The sequence below is a fragment of the Triturus cristatus genome, unplaced genomic scaffold (assembly GCF_964204655.1).
Source record: "Triturus cristatus unplaced genomic scaffold, aTriCri1.1 SCAFFOLD_105, whole genome shotgun sequence".
NCBI lineage: Eukaryota > Metazoa > Chordata > Amphibia > Caudata > Salamandridae > Triturus > Triturus cristatus.
Window position 1 is genome coordinate 2,754,389 of NW_028187897.1, and position 20,436 is coordinate 2,774,824.

The 20,436-nt window shown below is 41.5% G+C and overlaps 1 long non-coding RNA gene and 1 pseudogene across 2 annotated transcripts; both read right to left on the minus strand.

Annotated features, from left to right (window-relative positions):
- The window catches only part of LOC146770455 (omega-hydroxyceramide transacylase-like), a 531,347-nt pseudogene that overhangs the window by 426,504 nt on the left and 84,407 nt on the right, over positions 1–20,436 (minus strand).
- On the minus strand, positions 1,774–19,567 carry LOC146770456 (uncharacterized). Of its 2 annotated transcripts, XR_014975675.1 has the most exons (5): positions 19,340–19,567; positions 19,198–19,255; positions 13,614–14,185; positions 9,385–9,525; positions 1,774–2,427 (listed from the first exon to the last, which is right to left on the minus strand). It is a non-coding gene; the product is annotated as an uncharacterized LOC146770456 (long non-coding RNA). The 2 variants fall into 2 exon arrangements; XR_014975674.1 differs by lacking the exons at positions 1,774–2,427; positions 9,385–9,525 and having other exon boundaries at positions 11,260–14,185.

Consider the following 20,436-nt stretch of genomic DNA (forward strand, 5'->3'; position numbering starts at 1 on the left):
AAAGATGTAGACATGTGGGCCAGGGCAGAGGAGCGAGCATTGATTAGAGCTGATGCACCAGGGATAAGATGACACCCTTTGGTGGGCATATGGGCGGAGGTACTCAAGGCTTGCAATAGCAGAGAAGATGGTCGCAGGGAGGGGGCTGGAGGTGACCTGTGCCGCATGTGGATAATGAGGGCTCACCTCATGTTTGCTTAGGAGAACAGTAGACACTGTTAACTGAAAGAATTGTTTGGTGTTCAGGAGGCTGCGTGTGGGGCCCCTCTCAGATATGGGGTGTACAAATCTAGAATGAATGATGATGCTTGTTTTCCCCCACTCCTTCTAGGAATGACTGTGTCCTGTAGATCTCTCTGCACAATTGCTGGGTTAATCTGAGAGATAGGCTGCCCTGTAGACCCTGCCTTCCCGCCCGCCAAGTTAGACTACAAGTCCTGCGACCCACTGGGATGAGTGAGCAGCAGTAGGTCCTTACATATTTAGCTGGTGTTCTATATTTTATGTTCTGCCTTTTTTGTATAACCTAAATCCTATTGTTTATATTTCTTGCCACATAAAGAGCAATTCATGATAAGGAATAGGTGATTAGATGCAAGCTTTAATCATCTAACTCACTGTTCAGAAACCTGAGATACATATGGTCAACATGAGCACGATGGTGATGAAAAATCTGTTCTTAGTTGATGTTTAGGTTTTGCTGAGACTAACACTTCCTTTCTGTAATGCAAAGTGCCTATCTGCAACATATACTATCTCTTTGATACAACAGTTGAATGTAAGAAAGACGTATAACTCTGCTCCACAATGTCAAAATCATGCTCTTATGTATATCAATATAACATTTTCATTAAATGCCAATAAAAACATATTTAAAAAAGAAATTCTACAGGTACTTACAGGTTTAAGCAGTAACAAGGCCATCCGCAATCCGGGATGTGTTGGCACTAATGTAGCATGGTTGTCCCCGTCCCAACCAGAATTGTAGTGTCTGCCAGTGCTTTAAAAGGGTCGGTACTCCCCAGTACTGAGTACCGACACTTATCAGTTTTCTACCCCTGAATACCGGAACTTCTTCTTGGGCGGTACTCCTTGTAGCAGCAGGGCTCAGGCTCTGAAGCATGGATACATGCAGCGCAATGCTGCTGGAAATAAACCTTTCAGATGGATCATGACTATGTGGCACTCTGACAGGCCACACCCAGGATTGGATTGGGATCAAAAATAGACCCGGGCACCCTAAAAAAAGAGGCCACATTTGCGGATTGCGCCTTTTCACAAGACACTCCTTCAGTGTTTTAAGTATTATAAAAAGAAGGGGGGATTCTCTAAAAGAGGCATGTTTTCTTAACTTCACTGAGATAAAAAACATGCAAATGTTTCCAGGACTCTTTGTCCAAAGATTAGTTTATAATGGTGAACCACACCTGAATATAAGTGAGGCTGGTGCAGTTCAGAACACAAAATCTCCCCCTGCTTCCACGGACGGAATGATTCCTCAGTCACACGCACATACACACATCACACGCTGGTGGGGCCCATAACACCAACATTCATTCCACATCAATCCTATCCGCGCCTACAGAGGGATCTTTAAAACTTCCGAACTGCAGTTCTTTACTTGGATGGAGGAAACCACATCTATTAAAAACCCTAACAATTCCTCCATCCGGAGGGCGATCGGATCATTTAGTTGGAATTTGATAGATAACACGTCAATTCTTATATTAATCAAAATAAACATTACAAGAAAATAACCACCCGACACAGTTCTTCAAACAATGATTTTCTTTATCTAATTAAATTGCAGGTTTAAAATCCTAACAAATGCAATATTATCTTTTGTCATAATTACCTATTCTGGCTAATTGTCGTTCTCTAAGTCAGAAACTGGTCCTCAGAAATTCATCAGAGTTCTACCGTCCCGTCCTCTGCTGTCAGCGTGGAGTGCCGCATAGAGTAACATCGATCAGGGTGCGTCTCAAGCTCTTTGGGTGGTAACCTAATTTCCCTCTCTAGACTACTAATATTTATACCAAAATTTACATATACATGTAGCATTTTCATTATTTCCAGGTCATTGATTGGCTGTATTCAGCCCCATCCCACTGCTTTAAGCAACATTTTCAAAATTTCACATACGGATGATGTTTAAACTAGGCGCATGGGAAAGTCGTTTCCAGGTCAAGAAAGTATCAGTCTATTGTGAATAGGTGGCTTTTTGGTTCCCAGATGGCAACATTTCTTCCATGTTCAGGGACATTGGCATCTCGCCCAGAGTAGTCTTCATAGACCTGGTTCGAAGGTTCAAGGAGAGGACACTACGTAGTCAGTGCAGGCGCCTTCCTCTGCTGCTCAGTGCATGAAGTCATGTACTTTAGTGAGGATTCAGTCGGCAGCCATCTTTTAGTAGGCCGAAATAGTCAACTTAAGTAAAGAGACACCAGAATCGTAATTAATACATAGAAATGATTTAAACAGTGTTATTCCCTTACTAATACCCTTATGTGTATGCATATATCTAGCCATATGCGACATTTAAAGCTGTTAATGCTGGTTTATTTAAGCGCAAATCACATTAACTCTGCTTAAGCTAAACATATAAATTTAATATGCGTACAAACTTAGTTCACTTATTATTTTTAGCCATGCAAATGCATTCCCATGTGTATTCTCTTGATTAATAAGGTTGGTTAGTTCATCACAGCACACTGTTTAATCATTAATATTAATCGTTTTAGTCATTTTTAATATAAACATATATAAATGGATTGGGTATACCAAAACATTTTATTTTACCCACTCCATCAATCCCCCCTTTGGTGATTTTATCACCACCAAAACAACCCACAATATTTCAATTTCCCCTTTTGCAGAAATTTGAAATGTCTTTTTGCTTAATTAAAATTCTGTTTCCCTTTCATCTTCTCTCTTGGTTTTATCAAACATACTCTCCTTCCACTCTTCCATTTCTATTTCATTGAGATCTTTTTCTGGTTTCTTTTCCCTCTTTTTGTAAATTTCTCTTTTAACCTTCTTTTTATTTCTTCTATATCTACAACATATACATCCTAATCGAAGTATTAATAATACGAAAATCACACAAGTTAATGGGAATAATATTTTCCCTATTATAGTACTACCTAATTTACCTAGGAAAGCTTTAATAGCAGCCATTTTATTACTAATTCTAGTCCAGATACTTTCAACCTCCAGTGGTTTTATTTCATCATGCAATTCTGTAATATTCTTGATATAGATTTTTAGATCTCTGCTTTCGTCAGGAATGTAAGTGCAACAATGTTGAACTTTCAGCATTCCACAGACTCTACCCTCTTTTGCCAATAAAATGTCAAGGGCAAGTCGATTTTGCATAATCATAGCACGCATGGCAACCAATTCAGTGTTTACCAATAGAAATCCTCCAGCTGTGCTGGTTGACAAACGATCCACCATAGTGGACAGCTTCCGGATATTATTTGCATTCAAAGATATTCCCACTGCTGGTATCAAGGCTCCAAAAATATCACCTACAATTTCTAACCAAGTTTCTCTTCTGCTACGCATTAGTAGGTTATTCGGTCCACTATTTTCTACTCTATCCATGTGAAAGATTTTTGGAAAGACCAGGCCTACATAACATGTGCCATACCAATGGTCAGGCAACCTGTAATAAGCCTTGTTCCCACAAATATAATACAATCCAGGAAAAACTGGGTCTTCTCCACCTCTAAATCCCCATCTGGATGCAATGAAGTATGTATCATGACACTCACTTGTCCCAATGTATATATAATCATATTGAGATCTTTCTCTCATGATGCATAATTTGCCTTTCTGTGGTGAATCTATAGCTATTGTTGGTCTAACATCACCTGTCGTTTCCTTGTTCCCATCTATTGCCCAAATGTTTTCCCCTTCTTTATGTCCTTCTGCATTCTTGTGTATTTTCAACCTCCTCTCCTCAACCATATCCAAGAATGTTTTCTCTTCTGGTTTCAAACTGCAAGTTAAATTGTTCTTAAAAATATATTCTAGTGTTAGCCCTTTAGTTTCTATAAAAATGTCTCCTAATACATTAGCATCTTTAGCTGGATTTAATTCTTTATTCATGGGCAATCGTCCAAGAATATTATCTATGTTAGACATGTTATACTCTAATTTTCCTACTTGATAAAATATACTGGTTAAGACGCTACATGTTATTCCATAAGTTGCTGGGAGGTGATGATAAGTCACCCCTTCTGAAACAGATGCAGGTAATTGCATACAGACGTAGCAATCCCTTACTTCCATCGTTTTAACATATTCATACAACAATTTTGAAAACACATTACTAGAAAAATCATTTATTGACCTATCTTGATGCACATGCTCTGTGCTTGTTCTAACCGGTATTACTTTTTGTGAGTTTTTCACTATATTAGTCATATTCTCAGTATGTCCTGCTAGTGTATCTAAAGTTACTTTGAAAGAGATCAAAAGAGCGAGTACGCTCCAAAGAAGCATTAATAGTCCTGTACAACAGCAACATGTCTTGCACCATCTTCTCATGAAGGTACATCTACTCTTATTATCATCTATGTTAGCCATCTTGTTAGATCTAACCGTGTCTTTTGACTAAGCCTCTTCTACTCCGCCTCTTATAGCTTTTCTACAAGAGCTAAAATTTATCAGGTTGTCCAAATACTTCGATTTTCCTATTCAATCCTGTGTATTCCTACAAGGATTAATATCAATTTCTCAGCTTGGCTTTTCGTCGTTTTTCACTTCCTTCTCGTCATCCACATGCAGGATTTCCTGATCTTCCGCTTCTTCTCCAATATCGGATAAGATATCTCTCAGGATTTCCCCAGTTTCTTCTTCTTTTATCAATTTCAGCCAAGTCTCCTCTGGATTTCCTTGACTATCTGCCTCTTCTCCTTGTTCAGGCAGTGCCATGTACGTCCATTCAGGCAACTTATACTTCTGGTTTGGTTTTCTTGCTCGTTTGTTTGCTTCTGACACTTCTGTTTCTCCCTCTTTCTCTGGATGCTGACTGGTTACTTCATTCACTTGTTCAGCCTCTGAGGGTTTAGCTCGTGTCAATCTGTATCTTAGTTTCTTAATTTTATTGGGCCAAGTATCTCCTTTGGCGTTCCTTCTTGCTTTGCCGTCTTTGCCGTTTCTTTCCTCGATCCAAGTTCTTTCTCAGAACTCGACCTTCTGGTATCTCTGTTTCACTGTCTTCAGATTCGGTTTCATTTGATTTTTCTTTTTCAGAAGTCTCCTTTTCCACCTCTTGGGTTGGCCCTACTTCTGTCCCTCCTCGGGTCTCCGGCACACAATCCTCTTGCTGACTATTTGTCCTTTCACCTAGCTGGGTGTTGCAGTTCCCTACACCTCCTCGGGGATTTTCTGCAATCTGTCCCTCTCTTTCTGCAACTGTCCCTTCTTCTTCTTCCAGTATTTTCTCAGGTGGAATTTCTTCTACTCTTTCATCTGGTATAAAAGTTACTTCTGACTGGATGTTCTTTTCTTTTCTTCTTTCTGTGTTCACCACTAGCGTTTTGCTCATCCCCAGAATCTGATGTATCTGAAATCTGCAATCTTTTCCTCAAAATTTCTTCTCTGGGGGTCTGAACTAGTCTTGGCTCATTCTCCCCCCTTTCAGGATTTTCTTTTGTTTTTATATTCTCATTGCTTGACTCATCACTTGATTCTGATTCGTCAAAGTATTCTTTTCCAATGCCGTCTGCTGGAATTCGAACTCTCAGAGTGTGACTGGCATGTATCCAGTTTTTCAGTCCTGCACACTTCACAGCAGTTGTTGTGGTCAAGATGACCTGTCTTGGCCTTCCCCACCTTGGAACCAGGCAATTTCTTCTTCTGTGTACTTTTATCCTCACCCAGTCCCCTGGGCTCAAATCATGGGCTGGTTTCTTTTCAAGTGTGGTGGCATCCGCTCCAACCTGGTGAAACACAGAATGAACTGCGTCAGCCAGGCCTTTACAGTAATCCAAAATCATGTCATCAGTTATAGTCATCAGCTTGTTGACTGGCACAAACACGTGTCTCATGGCGCGTCCCATGATGATCTCGTGTGGACTCAAACCTGTGGTTCTATCTGGTGTAGACCTAATGGTCATCAAAACCAGAGGCAAGACATCAGGCCATTTCAAACCTGTGGCTAAACACATTTTTCCTATTCTATTTTTGATAGTACCATTCATTTGCTCAACCACACCAGAAGCCTCTGGTCGGTAGGCACAATGCAGTTTCTGTTGTACACCCAATGCTTCACAAATTAGTTTCATGATCTCATTGTCGAAATGTCCTCCTCTGTCTGATTCTATGGTTATTGGGAACCCGTACCTTGGGATGAATTCCCTCAACAATAGCTTGGCCACTGTGATTCCATCCATCTAGAGAACAGACAAACTACCACTAAAACATACCTCAGTTTGTTATAAGGAGGCATTTCAATGAAATCTACTTGCATTCTGGTGAAAGGTCCTCCCTCCCGGCCTATGGTACCCAGACTCACCACTGTTTTTCTTCCAGGATTATACTGCTGACATGTCAAACATCTCTGACAGAGACTCTCTGCTATCAGCCTGAATTTTGGATTATACCAGGTCTGCTTAAAGGCCCTTATCATGGCATCCCTTCCCAGATGTCCTTGGCCATGATACATCCGTGCCATGGTTGACATCATGCTATTAGGCATTACTGGTCTTCCATCCCGATAGACCCACACATGATCCTTTTCCCTGGGTGCACATCCTGCTTTTACCCACTGCCTCATTTCTTCATCCACTGTCTCATCCTGCAATTGCCTCACTTCATCCCATGTTCCCACAACGTTAGTAAACATTATGGAGCAAGAAGACATTTCCTTTTCTTTTGACCGATTAATTGAATACTTGTTTCGGGCACAATACTGAGCCATGTCATTGGCAAAACGGTTTCCGGTAGTGATGTAATCACTACCTTGTCCATGAGCAGCACATTTTACCACAGCCAACTCTTTGGGCATTTGTATTGCCTCAAGCAATTTTCCAACCACTTCTGCATTCCTTATGGGAGTTCCACTTGAGGTCAGGAAACCTCTTTGCAGCCATAGTTGGCCGAAATCATGGACAACTCCGAAGCCATACTGGCTATCAGTCATCACAGTTACTCTCGCATTCCTCCAAATCTTGCATGCCTTGGTCAATGCCACTATTTCTGCTACTTGAGCGGATCTAACTCCTTTCAAGGGCGATGCCTCTATAACTGCTGAAACTGTGCATACTGCATAGGCTGCGCTCAGCACTCCTTCATCCGTTCTCAAACAGGATCCATCCACAAAAAACACATGATCACTCTCTGGCAGTGGTAGATCTCTTATATCAGGACGAGGTTTCGTGCAGTAATCAAGCACATCCAGACAATCATGATCAACTTCCTCTCTTATCTCCACTCTCTCTGCATCAGGCAAAAGTGTAGCTGGATTCACATTCACACATCTTTCCAGACTCGCATTGTTTGCACCTAGAATGACTTTTTCATACTTAGTCAGCCGACTATGTGACATGAACTGTGTTCGACTCCTTGTTAAAAGGATCGCCACACAATGGGGTACAAACACTTACTGGATACCCCATCACGATTCCCTCACTCTGCTCTAGGCTTCGGCATGTAGCCGCTACGGCTTTCAGACATCCTGGCAGACCTATCGCCACTGGATCTAACATTGACGAGAAATATGCCACTGGCCTCCTTTGTCTTCCATGTTTCTGTATCAACACTGAAAGTGCGCATCCATTTCGCTCACTACAGTATAGCTCAAACTCCTTTTCATAGTCTGGCATACCCAGTGCAGGGGCTTCACAAAGACTGTTCTTCAACTGTTTAAAAGCTGCCAATTCTTCTTTGTTCAGTTCAAGGGGGTCTTTTACCTCACTTTTTGTCAGTTTTACCAATTGTTTGGCAACCAGGGAAAAATTACTTATCCACTGACGACAATAACCAACCATTCCCAGAAACATTCTCACCTCTCTTTGGGTCATTGGAGCTCTCATTCCTCTAATGATTCGGATTCTGTCTATGGTTACTTTTCTCAGGCCTTTCTCAATATTATGACCCAAGTATGTCACTTCCTTCTTACAGTATTGCAATTTTGTTGAAGATACCTTAAGCCCTCCATCTGCCAAATGATTTAACAAAGCTATGGTGTCTGTTTCACAAGCCTCACGTGTCTTTGACGCCACCAGTAGGTCGTCAATATACTGGACTAAAACTGAACTCAGGCATAGTAAGACTTTCCAGAGATTTCTTTAACAACTGATTAAAAATGGAGGGGCTCTCTGTATACCCCTGTGGGATTCGGCACCATGCCAAAATACGGTTTCCAAACCGAAATGCAAAAAGTGGCTGGCTGTCATGATGCAACGGAATGGAAAAGAAAGCATGACACAAATCAATTACTGTGTACCACTCTGCATCGTGTGGGATCTGATACAAAATCACTGAGGGATTTGGAACAATTGGACAACATGAGACAACGATCTTGTTAATCTTTCTCAAATCTTGCACAATCCTGAATTTCCCACTTGGCTTTTTCAGTCCCATGATAGGCGAATTACATGGACTGCTCATTATCTCCCTCAACACTCCTTGCTGGATCATCTTCTCAATCAAAGGGGTTACCCCTGCTATTATTTCTGGGCTCAGTCTGTATTGTGGAATGTTGGGGTAAACAGCTCCCTCCTTTACAGCAATTCTCACTGGGTCTACATTTCTCATCAGGCCTACATCTTCCCCAGTGAAGTCCCAGACTGCTGCTTTCACTGTCTGTTTCAATTCTGGGGGTAATTCGTCTGGATTGAATACTACATAGGTTCCAGCAACCTCACACTCTCTGTTAGCTATGGTCATATTGTACAGAACATCTTCATCTGGTGTTTCAAAGGCTATTCCGTCTGGTGTACAGAATATGGTGCAATTCATTTTGCACAACAAATCCCTTCCTAATAGATACACGGGACTGGTATCACACACCACGAATCTATGCATGTCTGAAAATTTCCCTATTCTGACCTTTACAGGGTCAGTAAGATAAGTTTTAATCTGGGTGTTAGACACACCAACTACTTGGATTGTTTCATCCGAAAGAGGAAGATTTCTAACATCGGCTGATCTGACAGTAGATCGTGTAGCTCCAGTGTCTACTAGAAAAGTAATGTTTTCATCATTAACTTTCCCATCTACAAATGGTCCTGTCTGATCTATTTCTAGAGATTTGCCAAGTACGCACTCTGCTTCCTCTTTTCGGCACCGTCAATAAATTTTTTCTGGCTCACTTTCGTCATTTTGCATCCAATATTGTGACACAGCGCTCGCGCGTTGCGGTTTGTTTACCTGTTCTTCATTGTAGAATCCCGTTTCTTTACTATATCTCTGTGTACTTCGGCTCTGTGGTAAGGGTGGTTTTGGCACCTGATTCTGTAGATTAACAGCCTTCTGCTGCTTCGGCGATGGGGCACTCCCCTCACACTGCACCTGTGGATTTAATGACGGATTTTCATCATTAGCAAGAGGTGGATTTTTACACTCGGATTTCCAGTGCCCTAATCTGCCGCAATTGTGACAGGGAAACCTTTTCTTGGCTTCTTCTATATTACCCTTTCCCTTTCCTGGACCAAACTTTGATTTTATACCTGGATTATTTGCTTGTTCTATCAGCTGAGCTTCCTGTCTCTCTGCAACCTTCACTTGAGCCCACATTGCCTTCTCTTTTAGTTTTCGCTGCTTTGCCTCAATTTCATCACTAAAATATTTAGCGTGCCTCAGGATCTCATCTATTTTCTTGCTCTGCCAATCCACGGTGTGCTGCTTGATCATGTCCCCTATCTCGGGACGCAGACCATAAACAAATCTGTACACAAAATAACTCAGATCCTTTTCTCCCAGACTGTCATCCCCACTAAACTGTTTGAAGGCCAGAATTAGCCTCTCATAGTATGCGTGGACTGATTCTTTCGCTTCCTGATGTGTTCGATCTATTTTAACCCAATCTGTTTCTTTTGGAGGCACTTTGTTCTTCAGGAAGGCCATAACTTGTTCGTATTTCTTCATGACCTCTGGGTCTGGGGCTCCTGTTTTGGGATCTCTCGGGTATTCTTTGGTGGGCCAGTCTATGACTAACTTACATTCTGCCCACAAGTCTGCTGGCGCTATTATATCAAACAGACTATTCAAGTCAATCCACAGCACTTTTGACAATTTCACAAATCTGTCTACATGTCTGTACCACTCAACCGGCTTTTCCCGTAATCGAGGGAAGTCATTTGTAAATGACAAAATGTCCTGTCTGGTCCATGGGACATGCACATATCCCCCTCCTGGGATCTCTCTCATAGGGAATTCCATCACCACCTTCTCCTTTTCTCTCACAGGAAACGCTGGAAATGTTCTGTCTGAGGTGTCATCCCGCTTCCTATACCACCTGCTCTTCCATTTGTCCACATCTCCCCATTTCCTCAATACTGTGATTATGTCCCTAATCTGCCCTATCCGCCCTGCAGTGTTCAGATTCTCTATGTCCTTTTCTGTAAAATCCACTCGGTATGGCTTCTGTAAAGCTTTTACCTTGTCCATGTCAATTCCCGTTTCACTCGCTATTTCTGCTAGTCTGTCATGTAAATTCTTTGTTCTCCAAGTGACACTTTTACAGAGGAACAGCAGTTCCTCATCTTGGTAATTTTTCAGCTTTTCTATGGGGATGGTCCCTACAATCAATTCTTCCAATACCATCCGTAATCTCGCCACATCAACAGTATGAGATTCTTTTTCTTTATCCTGCAAGTTTTTCAGCCATACATTCAACTCTTCAGTAGTTATGCTCACTGATTTCTCTGCATTCCCTGGTTCTGTTAATTTCTATGGTTCTAGTATTGATCCACCTACCATTCTGCTCCTTTCAGCAGTATCTGAACAATAAAATGGGTTATTTGACATATGCAATTCACTACTACCCATAGTATGTTCCCAGGAATTCTCCTTTGCTCTCATCAGGGGCTATTCTTCCTGTCTACTGCTTATATATGGAACTGTTAATCCGTGCTCACTGTCTTTCTGCTTCTCAAAAATAGGCATAACAGGACCTATGGTCACAGGAACTGTAACTGCTTCTAGATTTTTCGTCAATTTTCTTATTTTCTCTGTCAGTTTTAATGTGGTTTTTGCTAATTCCTTAGAATTTTCACCCTCAGCTGTATTTTCCTTTCCCTTTTCCTTAAGAGAATTTCTTCTTCTTACTTCTGGGGTCACAACTTCTGTTTTAATGATTCTCAGAGTTTCCCTCACTGGTGTACCTGCGGTCGGCGTTTCTGGTTCCTGCCTGTATGGAGGTGGACTTTTGTAAAACGTATCATCTAGGACATCGTCATCTGTTTCGTTAGCCCCATACCTCCGGGTTTCTACATTATTTTTCTTTTCTAGGCATTTCCTTCCTCCACTTTCTCCTTCTGTTCTAACGGGAAACAATCCTTCAGTCATACTCGCATCTCGCCACCTTCTCATCCATCACAATGAGTTTCGCGATCGTTTGGCCGTCCAAACATATACCGATACCTACTGCCATTTCTCTGTTTTTCTCGCTCATGCATCTCATCTTCCCACTCTGTTAATGCCTCGAATTACGTACGCCTAGGTCGCGGATCTAAGCTCATCATCCTCTCTCGTAAGTTCCTCAATATCGCCAAATTATAGGACCCATCCTCTGGAAACGCTAGAACTCCATCTTCCTTTGTATATTTTGCCCAATTGTCTAACCAAATGCAAGTATGGTACCCGTATTTCGCAACCATGAAGGATGCGGGGGTTTTCGCTGGGGGAAGTAACTGTCCTTCCCTAGTCACAACCTCTTTGTCTTTCACAAACCAGCTCCGCATTTTACTAAATAATGATTTTTTCTTCTTTTCAGGTGAATGATAATAAATTTTTCTTCCTTTCGTGAACCCCTTTTAATCGTCCCTGCTACAGTACGATCTTTAATCCAATAGTAACACGACTCTTACTCCTGCACCAATCCTGGCGCGTCTACGTCACTGTCACAATTTCCAATTCTTACGCGACTCACACTAACACACCAATCCTGGAGCGTCTACGTCACTGTCACAGCCTCCAATCCTAGCGCGGCTCACACTAACGCACCAATCCTGGTGCGTCTACGCCACTGGCTAACTGTCCAATGCCAACGCGGTCCACCTGACGTCAACAGTCGCTGCAGCAGCTCCTGCTCCTGTCTCCTGTCTACAGTCTACCCCTCCTTTACAAGACTATTCGGTAGACTTTGTTTCGATTTTACAATACTTGTTAGTTACAACATACAAACATCTCCATTGTCTGCTCCGCTAACCACAGAATAGTAAAAGATCTTTCCCACGAGAATTCTGTCTTCCCGAGAGCAGCACTTACCTCTGCCCTCCTACAGAATCTTTACATCCGTTGGCAAAATAGCACATCCCTCTACTTTACCCTTCTTTCAAACATCAATTAACTGTTGTCTCCAGTATTAAAACACATATGTGGAAACGCAATGCTCCTGAGAAATAAAACCAGAGTTCTGCAATTAATTCAAATGCTATTTCATTCACGCACTTTCACACAAAGAAATACCGTTCATTCACACAGAATCCTGTTTTCCCGAGAACAGCTAACAGTCTGTCCTACTACAGAATTATAACATACGTTAACAAAGCAGCGCTTACCTCTACTTTGTCCTTCTAACAAGCTCAGAGACCACCTGCTACCTTTTCAGTAAAAAGCGTTATCGGCATACCAATTGGTTTCCTGGTACTTTAGACCAAAATTTCACAGATAACTCTTTGCTATCATATGCACTTCTCGCACACAGAAATCGTCTCTAATGGCAACACACAGCGATGTCACCGATTCGAAGCGCAACTTCAATTTTTACGCGTTTTCCCGTGTACCTGCGGGCAACCACAACTCTGTCTTTCCCATGAACAGCGCTTACCTCTGTTCTACTACGGAACTGTCACCGACTTCTTACATCCCAGAAGCCATACAAACGACATAAAACTCAATACAACTTCAACATATAGTGTTAATACATACATCAATACCAATCAATAATCGATAAGCTATATATACACATGCCAAAATCACCAAACCAAAACAATAAAAACCATCATCTTGCTACCAGAAATACTGGTGCAGTTCAGAACACAAAATCTCCCCCTGCTTCCACGGACGGAATGATTCCTCAGTCACACGCACATACACACATCACACACTGGTGGGGCCCATAACACCAACATTCATTCCACACCAATCCTATCCGCGCCTACAGAGGGATCTTTAAAACTTCCGAACTACAGTTCTTTACTTGGATGGAGGAAACCACATCTATTAAATTACCCTAACAATTCCTCCATCCGGAGGGCGATCGGATCATTTAGTTGGAATTTGATAGATAACACTTCAATTCTTATATTAATCAAAATAAACATTACAAGAAAATAACCACCCGACACAGTTCTTCAAACAATGATTTTCTTTATCTAATTAAATTGCAGGTTTAAAATCCTAACAAATGCAATATTATCTTTTGTCATAATTACCTATTCTGGCTAATTGTCGTTCTCTAAGTCAGAAACTGGTCCTCAGAAATTCATCAGAGTTCTACCGTCCCGTCCTCTGCTGTCAGCGTGGAGTGCCGCATAGAGTAACATCGATCAGGGTGCGTCTCAAGCTCTTTGGGTGGTAACCTAATTTCCCTCTCTAGACTACTAATATTTATACCAAAATTTACATATACATGTAGCATTTTCATTATTTCCAGGTCATTGATTGGCTGTATTCAGCCCCGTCCCAATGCTTTAAGCAACATTTTCTAAATTTCACATACGGATGATGTATAAACTAGGCGCATGGGAAAGTCGTTTCCAGGTCAAGAAAGAAGCAGTCTATTGTGAATAGGTGGCTTTTTGGTTCCCAGATGGCAACATTTCTTCCATGTTCAGGGACATTAGCATCTCGCCCAGAGTAGTCTTCATAGACCTGGTTCGAAGGTTCAAGGAGAGGACACTACGTAGTCAGTGCAGGCGCCTTCCTCTGCTGCTCAGTGCATGAAGTCATGTACTTTAGTGAGGATTCAGTCGGCAGCCATCTTTTAGTAGGCCGAAATAGTCAACTTAAGTAAAGAGACACAAGAATCGTAATTAATACATAGAAATGATTTAAACAGTGTTATTCCCTTACTAATACCTTTATGTGTATGCATATATCTAGCCATATGCGACATTTAAAGATGTTAATGCTGGTTTATTTAAGCGAGAATCACATTAACTCTGCTTAAGCTAAACATATAAATTTAATATGCGTACAAACTTAGTTCACTTATTATTTTTAGCCATGCAAATGCATTCCCACGTGTATTCTCTTGATTAATAAGGTTGGTTAGTTCATCACAGCACACTGTTTAATCATTAATATTAATCGTTTTAGTCATTTTAATATAAACATATATAAATGGATTGGGTATACCAACATTTTTTATTTTACCCGCTCCATCAAGGCCGCTTCTGCTCTGGCCCTCTACTCACTCTGCATATATTAATGGGCTGGCTCAGTGAGCGACTGAGAATGACACCTCAGCCCCGTTGGTAAAAGGGAGGTAATAGAGGCCCATCTGGCTCCAGTAAGGATGCTCAGGCCCCCACTGGGCCACTGGCCACATATGAACAGGCCAGACAGAGTCCAAATCTGCCACCATGCTGGCCGAAAAAGTGGCCCACAGCTGCACCTCAGATGCCCGTATTACAAATCCGACCCTGGCAACAGCCACTGCATTCTGGTGCTGGGTTGCTACTGTAGTGCTTTGTTCTGACTGGCATCATAACAAGACTGAGGATGTGGCCAGAGCTGCCGACTGTGGAACCAGTTTCTAATCTCGGCGTCTGCTCATCATCCTGTGATTCTGGGCATCTTACTTAACCACTGATGTGTTTAAAAAGTATGATTTAATGTAAAACTTATGATTGACTTGTAAAGCGCTGTAATGCTCTTGGGCCAAATTCATGGTAAATAAAACTTCAAGAAATGAGGCCCGGCACATATGACAGAGGCTGATGCCTGCCATGTCTCACAACACACAAAAAATCCAGATGTACGGGTTGGGGCCTGAGTGTTCTGCGGCTTTGCTGAGTCATTAGGTGGTGATTTGAGGCACAGCAAACATAAACAAGAATGCAGCCACATTTATACAAAAAATGATTGAAGGTTGCCTCAAGTGCCGATTTGAGTGTTTTCTTGGATGTATGTGTATGTGCCCATCCCCACAGTCACAGGCCCATATGTAGTGGTAGAGCGGGCAGAGACAAGCAGGCAGGCACTCCTGTATACGCTCAATTCCAGAAGCAGGGGGAGATTACAATGTGTGTCTCATGGTGACACATTTTACAACTATCCACGAGACTACAGCCTCTCAGCAAAGCTTCATATTATAATTTTTGCTGTATTATACAATGTTTGTATGCTTGTCCATCACCAGCCTCTGACAGACGCCAAGAAAATGTTGATTGATATTGTTAAATGCCTTGCTCATAGCCACACCTCCAGACACGCCCCTAACAGCTCCTCAAGGCCCACCCAGTCTAGTTGGTGAGTACCAGCTCTTCTTTTTCTAATTTAAAGCGCTGGTATAAATATCTCTTTCCCTGAAAAACACCTAATTCATCTCAAGTCGTGCAATTTCACAAACCATTTTAAAAAACAGGTAGGATTCATTCTTCAGTTTCAGGAAGTTTACTCGATAAAGACGTGTGACTGTATCCTTGCGGATGAGGACCAACTGTGGTGATGGTGTATGAATCAGGAATCAGACGAGGTAGTATATTTATAAGTTTATTCCAAGTAGAAGATGGAAGCTTATGCAGAGACCCCACCAGGAGCAGTATGTTACTTGCTCAGCCCAGCTCTCAACTGACTCATAGAGTCCAGAATGCCAACATTCCAAGCATCACATGAATGTCAACATTCCACAGGATAACTAGACTATCCAAGCAGAAGTGCAAGACACTGCACATCTTCCCCTTTATACAGGCAACAAAATGTAAGGTATAACAATAAAAACATAGAGTGGACGATGAGGAAGCAACATGAAGAAAAACTACAAAGCAGGAACATCAAGAATAAGATGAAAAACCAACAATAGATACATAGCATAGAATGAAATGAATAGGAAGAGCAAATCAACGAGAACCGCAAGAATAAGAAGGGGAGAAAACGCTAAATACTTGAGGTGAATAATTACAAAATGTGAAAATGATGTGACGCACAATATGAAAAACATAGCATAGCAAAGGTAAGAGAAGTAAAACAAGAATGAAAGAAGGAAGACACGACAGACATCTTCTCTTCCAAGGACAAAAGAGAATTAAACAACACGCTCAAGGTTACAGCAAAACACACCAATTGGCCAGACTGGTATGAAGGCAAGAACCGACGAACGGAAGAAACACAAAAAAACCAAGAAAAAGTACTCCTAACAGGAGAAAACAACAAGAATCTCCAAGAAACAAAGAAAGAATAAAGGTGAGAAAACTACACCGAACAGGAGTACGAACAATTTCCAAAAAATGGAAAAAACCCAATTGCCAGTAAAATTTCTAGAAAGAAACCCTTGCGCAAGGGAACAGAAACTGGCAGAACATTGGAAGAAAAATCATACAGAACTGATGAAGAAAAATCATACAGAACTTTTGAAGTAGGATCACAGGAAGAGGTTCTGTGCACAGAACCAAGAAAACTCATGAGTATAAAATAAATAAAGAATAATGAAAATGCAGGTGACAAACATCAAGAAGAATTTGCGAAAAAATTCTAACATTTTGAACGGTCTAACCAGCGAAGAAAATAACGAGTGTCATTCAGCATCATTAATCAGAAGAATGTGAAAAATTAATTTTAAGTGACGTAGGTCTACGCACAAGAAATTGCACAGATCGTGAGAAATGAACTGAAGGCAGAAAATGAAATGTGAAGCACGAAAAATGCAAATAACAATGCAGATAACAACCAATGTCAATTATCACAAAATTGCATATAAATTGAAAGTTACAAAGCTGGAATTGCGAATAAACAATTGTAAAAAATAAGCAGAAATAAGTAAAAACAATTAAAGCTTGTAGAACAAAATTTGGAATACACCAATAGAATCATTAAGTATCCATTTGAAAATTACGACTGCTACGTAATACTTACAGGTGAGCGAATTCTCACCCGATAAGTGGGACTGTAGAAGGAAATCATGCCAGAACATAAAAATTAAGGTGCAGTGGAAACTTGAATAAAATTAAATTAACCATGTATCACACAGTAAATGTCCCCAAAAACAATAAAATAAAATAAATAAGGTAGTCACCGTTGTCCATTAGCGTAAATAAGTGGAAATAGAACATAAAAGGCTGTGCGAATCAGCGCAGAGGACTCGCAGCAGGGATTCAAGCAAAGTTTATAAACTGCAAATTGTAGACAAAGGTGTAGATCAAGTACTCACGCACTACGTGCCTTTTTTATGAAGAAAGTACTCTCACTAACAGTACCTTGAGGAAACAAAACACTGTTGAAATTGCCGATGTCCTGCACAACAAGGAGAACTGGAGTACAGCAACCCATTAAGGCGAGAAAAAGATCGACGTCCCCAATGTCGTGCTAAATTTAGGAGATTTCCTGTGAAAAGTTGCTCTTGAGGAAGTTTGATGATGCTGCTGCTCTTGAAAAAAAAACATGGTTGGCAGTAACTTTCGATCGAGAAGGCAGAATCCAATGTAATCTAATTCAGCCGCCAACCACAAGATGGCTATATTCTTAAACAACAAGGGAACCCAAAGACAGTCGACCAGGAACCTTGGAAATTAATTATTCTAGACAACAGTGGTCCCTAGAAAGGAAAAATAGGGAGACGGGCAATGAATATAGACTCAATCGTTACTATATTGGGATGACCTGTCCAGCCGGACAAAGGTCAAATATTTACTTCTAAACAATAGAAACAGTTGTACACAACAATACAGAAAATGGGACACACGCCGGTATCCTACTTAGCCAATGAAGTACAAATAAACAGGGGACAAAAAACGAACAACAGGAGGCTCAGGCAAAGCTTATTGGTTTGTTACACATGGATAATACACAGTGTTATGAAAACCAAATCGCAGGAGACACCTTTACAACGAAGTAAACAAATGTTTTTTTGCGTATAAGGTGTATTAAAGTGTCGACGGCGTTTCGACCTATTGAAGGAATAGGCGATTCATCATCAGGACATTCAATTCATGCCTGTTAGGTAGAGCTTTTTTAGCCTGGAGGGACAAGGTGTGGGAGGGAAATACATAATAGGAGAGATTAGGAGAGGTACGCCTTGGTGCCGTAGAGTTTTGTGACAACGTAGCATGCAACTCAGGTTGGGGAAGGTGTGGTAATTCTGATTAAAGGCATGAGTATGTGCTAATGGGGTGAGCGGTCGGTGAAATCCAGGAAGTGCCTGCGGCCGTTAGATTTACAGAGGTAACCGGTAAGCGGCTGTCAATGTCTGTGAGACTAGTCATTCAAGCTGTTTGGCCATACTCGTATTACACTTACAAGAGCAATTTATAGTAAAAAGCATCCCATGCTGGGCGAAGAGAGTGAGTGCCGTAATACTAGATGCGGGAACATGCCGGTGGACGAGGGTGGTGTTCGGGTTGGTAACTATTTATACAAAAACATAATAGTGGGTTCAAGGCCAGGCTTGAGTTCAAATCATCGTATACACCAAACATGAATTGTGCCAAAGGCAACTGAAATATTCAGTGGAAGTCTGAAAGCTGATGCATAATAACCTCGATATGTCGCATAGCAATTGGTTCAATAATTATTCAAAACATCATATCAACAAATTTGGATTATGCCGTGGGCAAGTGAACTATTAAATTAGAGTCTGTAAGCTAATGCATAATAAAGTCGATGTGGCGCACGGAAATCGGATCAGCACTTGGGTTATGACAGTATATGAAGACCGCAAAAATGTGATACAGTACACAGCTAGGTAGCCGGGTGTGATAGTGAGAACAAGGGTGAAGGGGAGGAAAAGGAAAGAAGGTCGAGTTATGGCATTTCAGGGGATAGTAACATACAAGAACGGTTCAATGCAGCATATCTTACCAGCAAATTCAGATAAGGAGAGTTTGGGCGAGGAAGGGGGCTGCTGTGATGGCGGCTCCTGAGGGGGTGAAGTGGGTAGGACAAGATTAGCAACCATGCGGTGTCAGGAGTGAAAGTGTTGCTAAACAGAGTACGAACTCACCAGGCGGAATAATTTCAGAGTTCACAACGGGATGATGGAGGGTCGTGTGCGCGTACTCAACGGCTCAATCGCCTGAAAAAAGGGGGAAAGGTTAGACGCTGCCGGTGACAATTAACCGAGCATACGAGTAGTGCTGATATGGGACTTAGAGGTATAAGGTTCGGGCTGAATAGTGGGATTCTCTCGGATGTGTATACGTTTCCAGTAAACACAAACACTATGCCAATATATGGGGGCGGGGCGGGAGCGTGGATTGGAGGTAGCAGGTCAGGTGGAGCAGTGAGAGAGATGGAAGAGGGATTAAGTGATAAGGAGTGCTGGGAAAATAGAAAGGGGAATACCAAGTGTAAGGAAAAAGGGTGCCATCTTAAGGCTGTGAATAGTGCAAGGAGGTAAAGGTGACTTATTCATTAAAACAGGTTAAAAAACATTACAGAGGCATTTTGGAAGCATTAGGATGGCCATAGTTATGAAAGGCAAGTTAAATCAGTGAAGTCCAGTCTTCAAGACGGTTCAATCCTGTATTGAGGCTGTCAGTTTTCAATATCCATTTCAATTCTTCTTGTTCAATAGTTTAGAGATGTCCCCACTTCTTGGAGGCAGTTTTACCACTGTGATGATGGTCCAGCGAATGTCATTTTCAGAATGTCCATTCTGTTCAAAGTGTTCAACCAAGGGTGCATTGGCAGTTTTGCACCTAATTCTACTCCGATGTTGAGAAATTCGTAGTGGTCTGTCCAATGTATATTTTGTTGCAGGGACAGAAAATTGCGTACACAACATTGCAAGTATTACAGTTTGTAAACAGTCTCAGTTCAGTCTTGATATCTTTAAATACAAATTCTTCGCATTCTATGGTAAAATCCCAGACCACACAATTACCACATTTGGAGTGACCTTTTAGAGGTGCAAGGGACCATAGGTCATTCAGTGTGTTGGAGCTTTTTATGCTGGGTAGTGCTGCGCGAACCAAATAGTCTTTGATGTTCTTGCTTTTCTTAAAAGCAAACATCGGGCGTTCCAAATTGAGGGTGCCAGCATTTAGGACGGACCAATTTTTTAGGATAGTCTTGCGTATTGCATTTGAGACTGGAGAG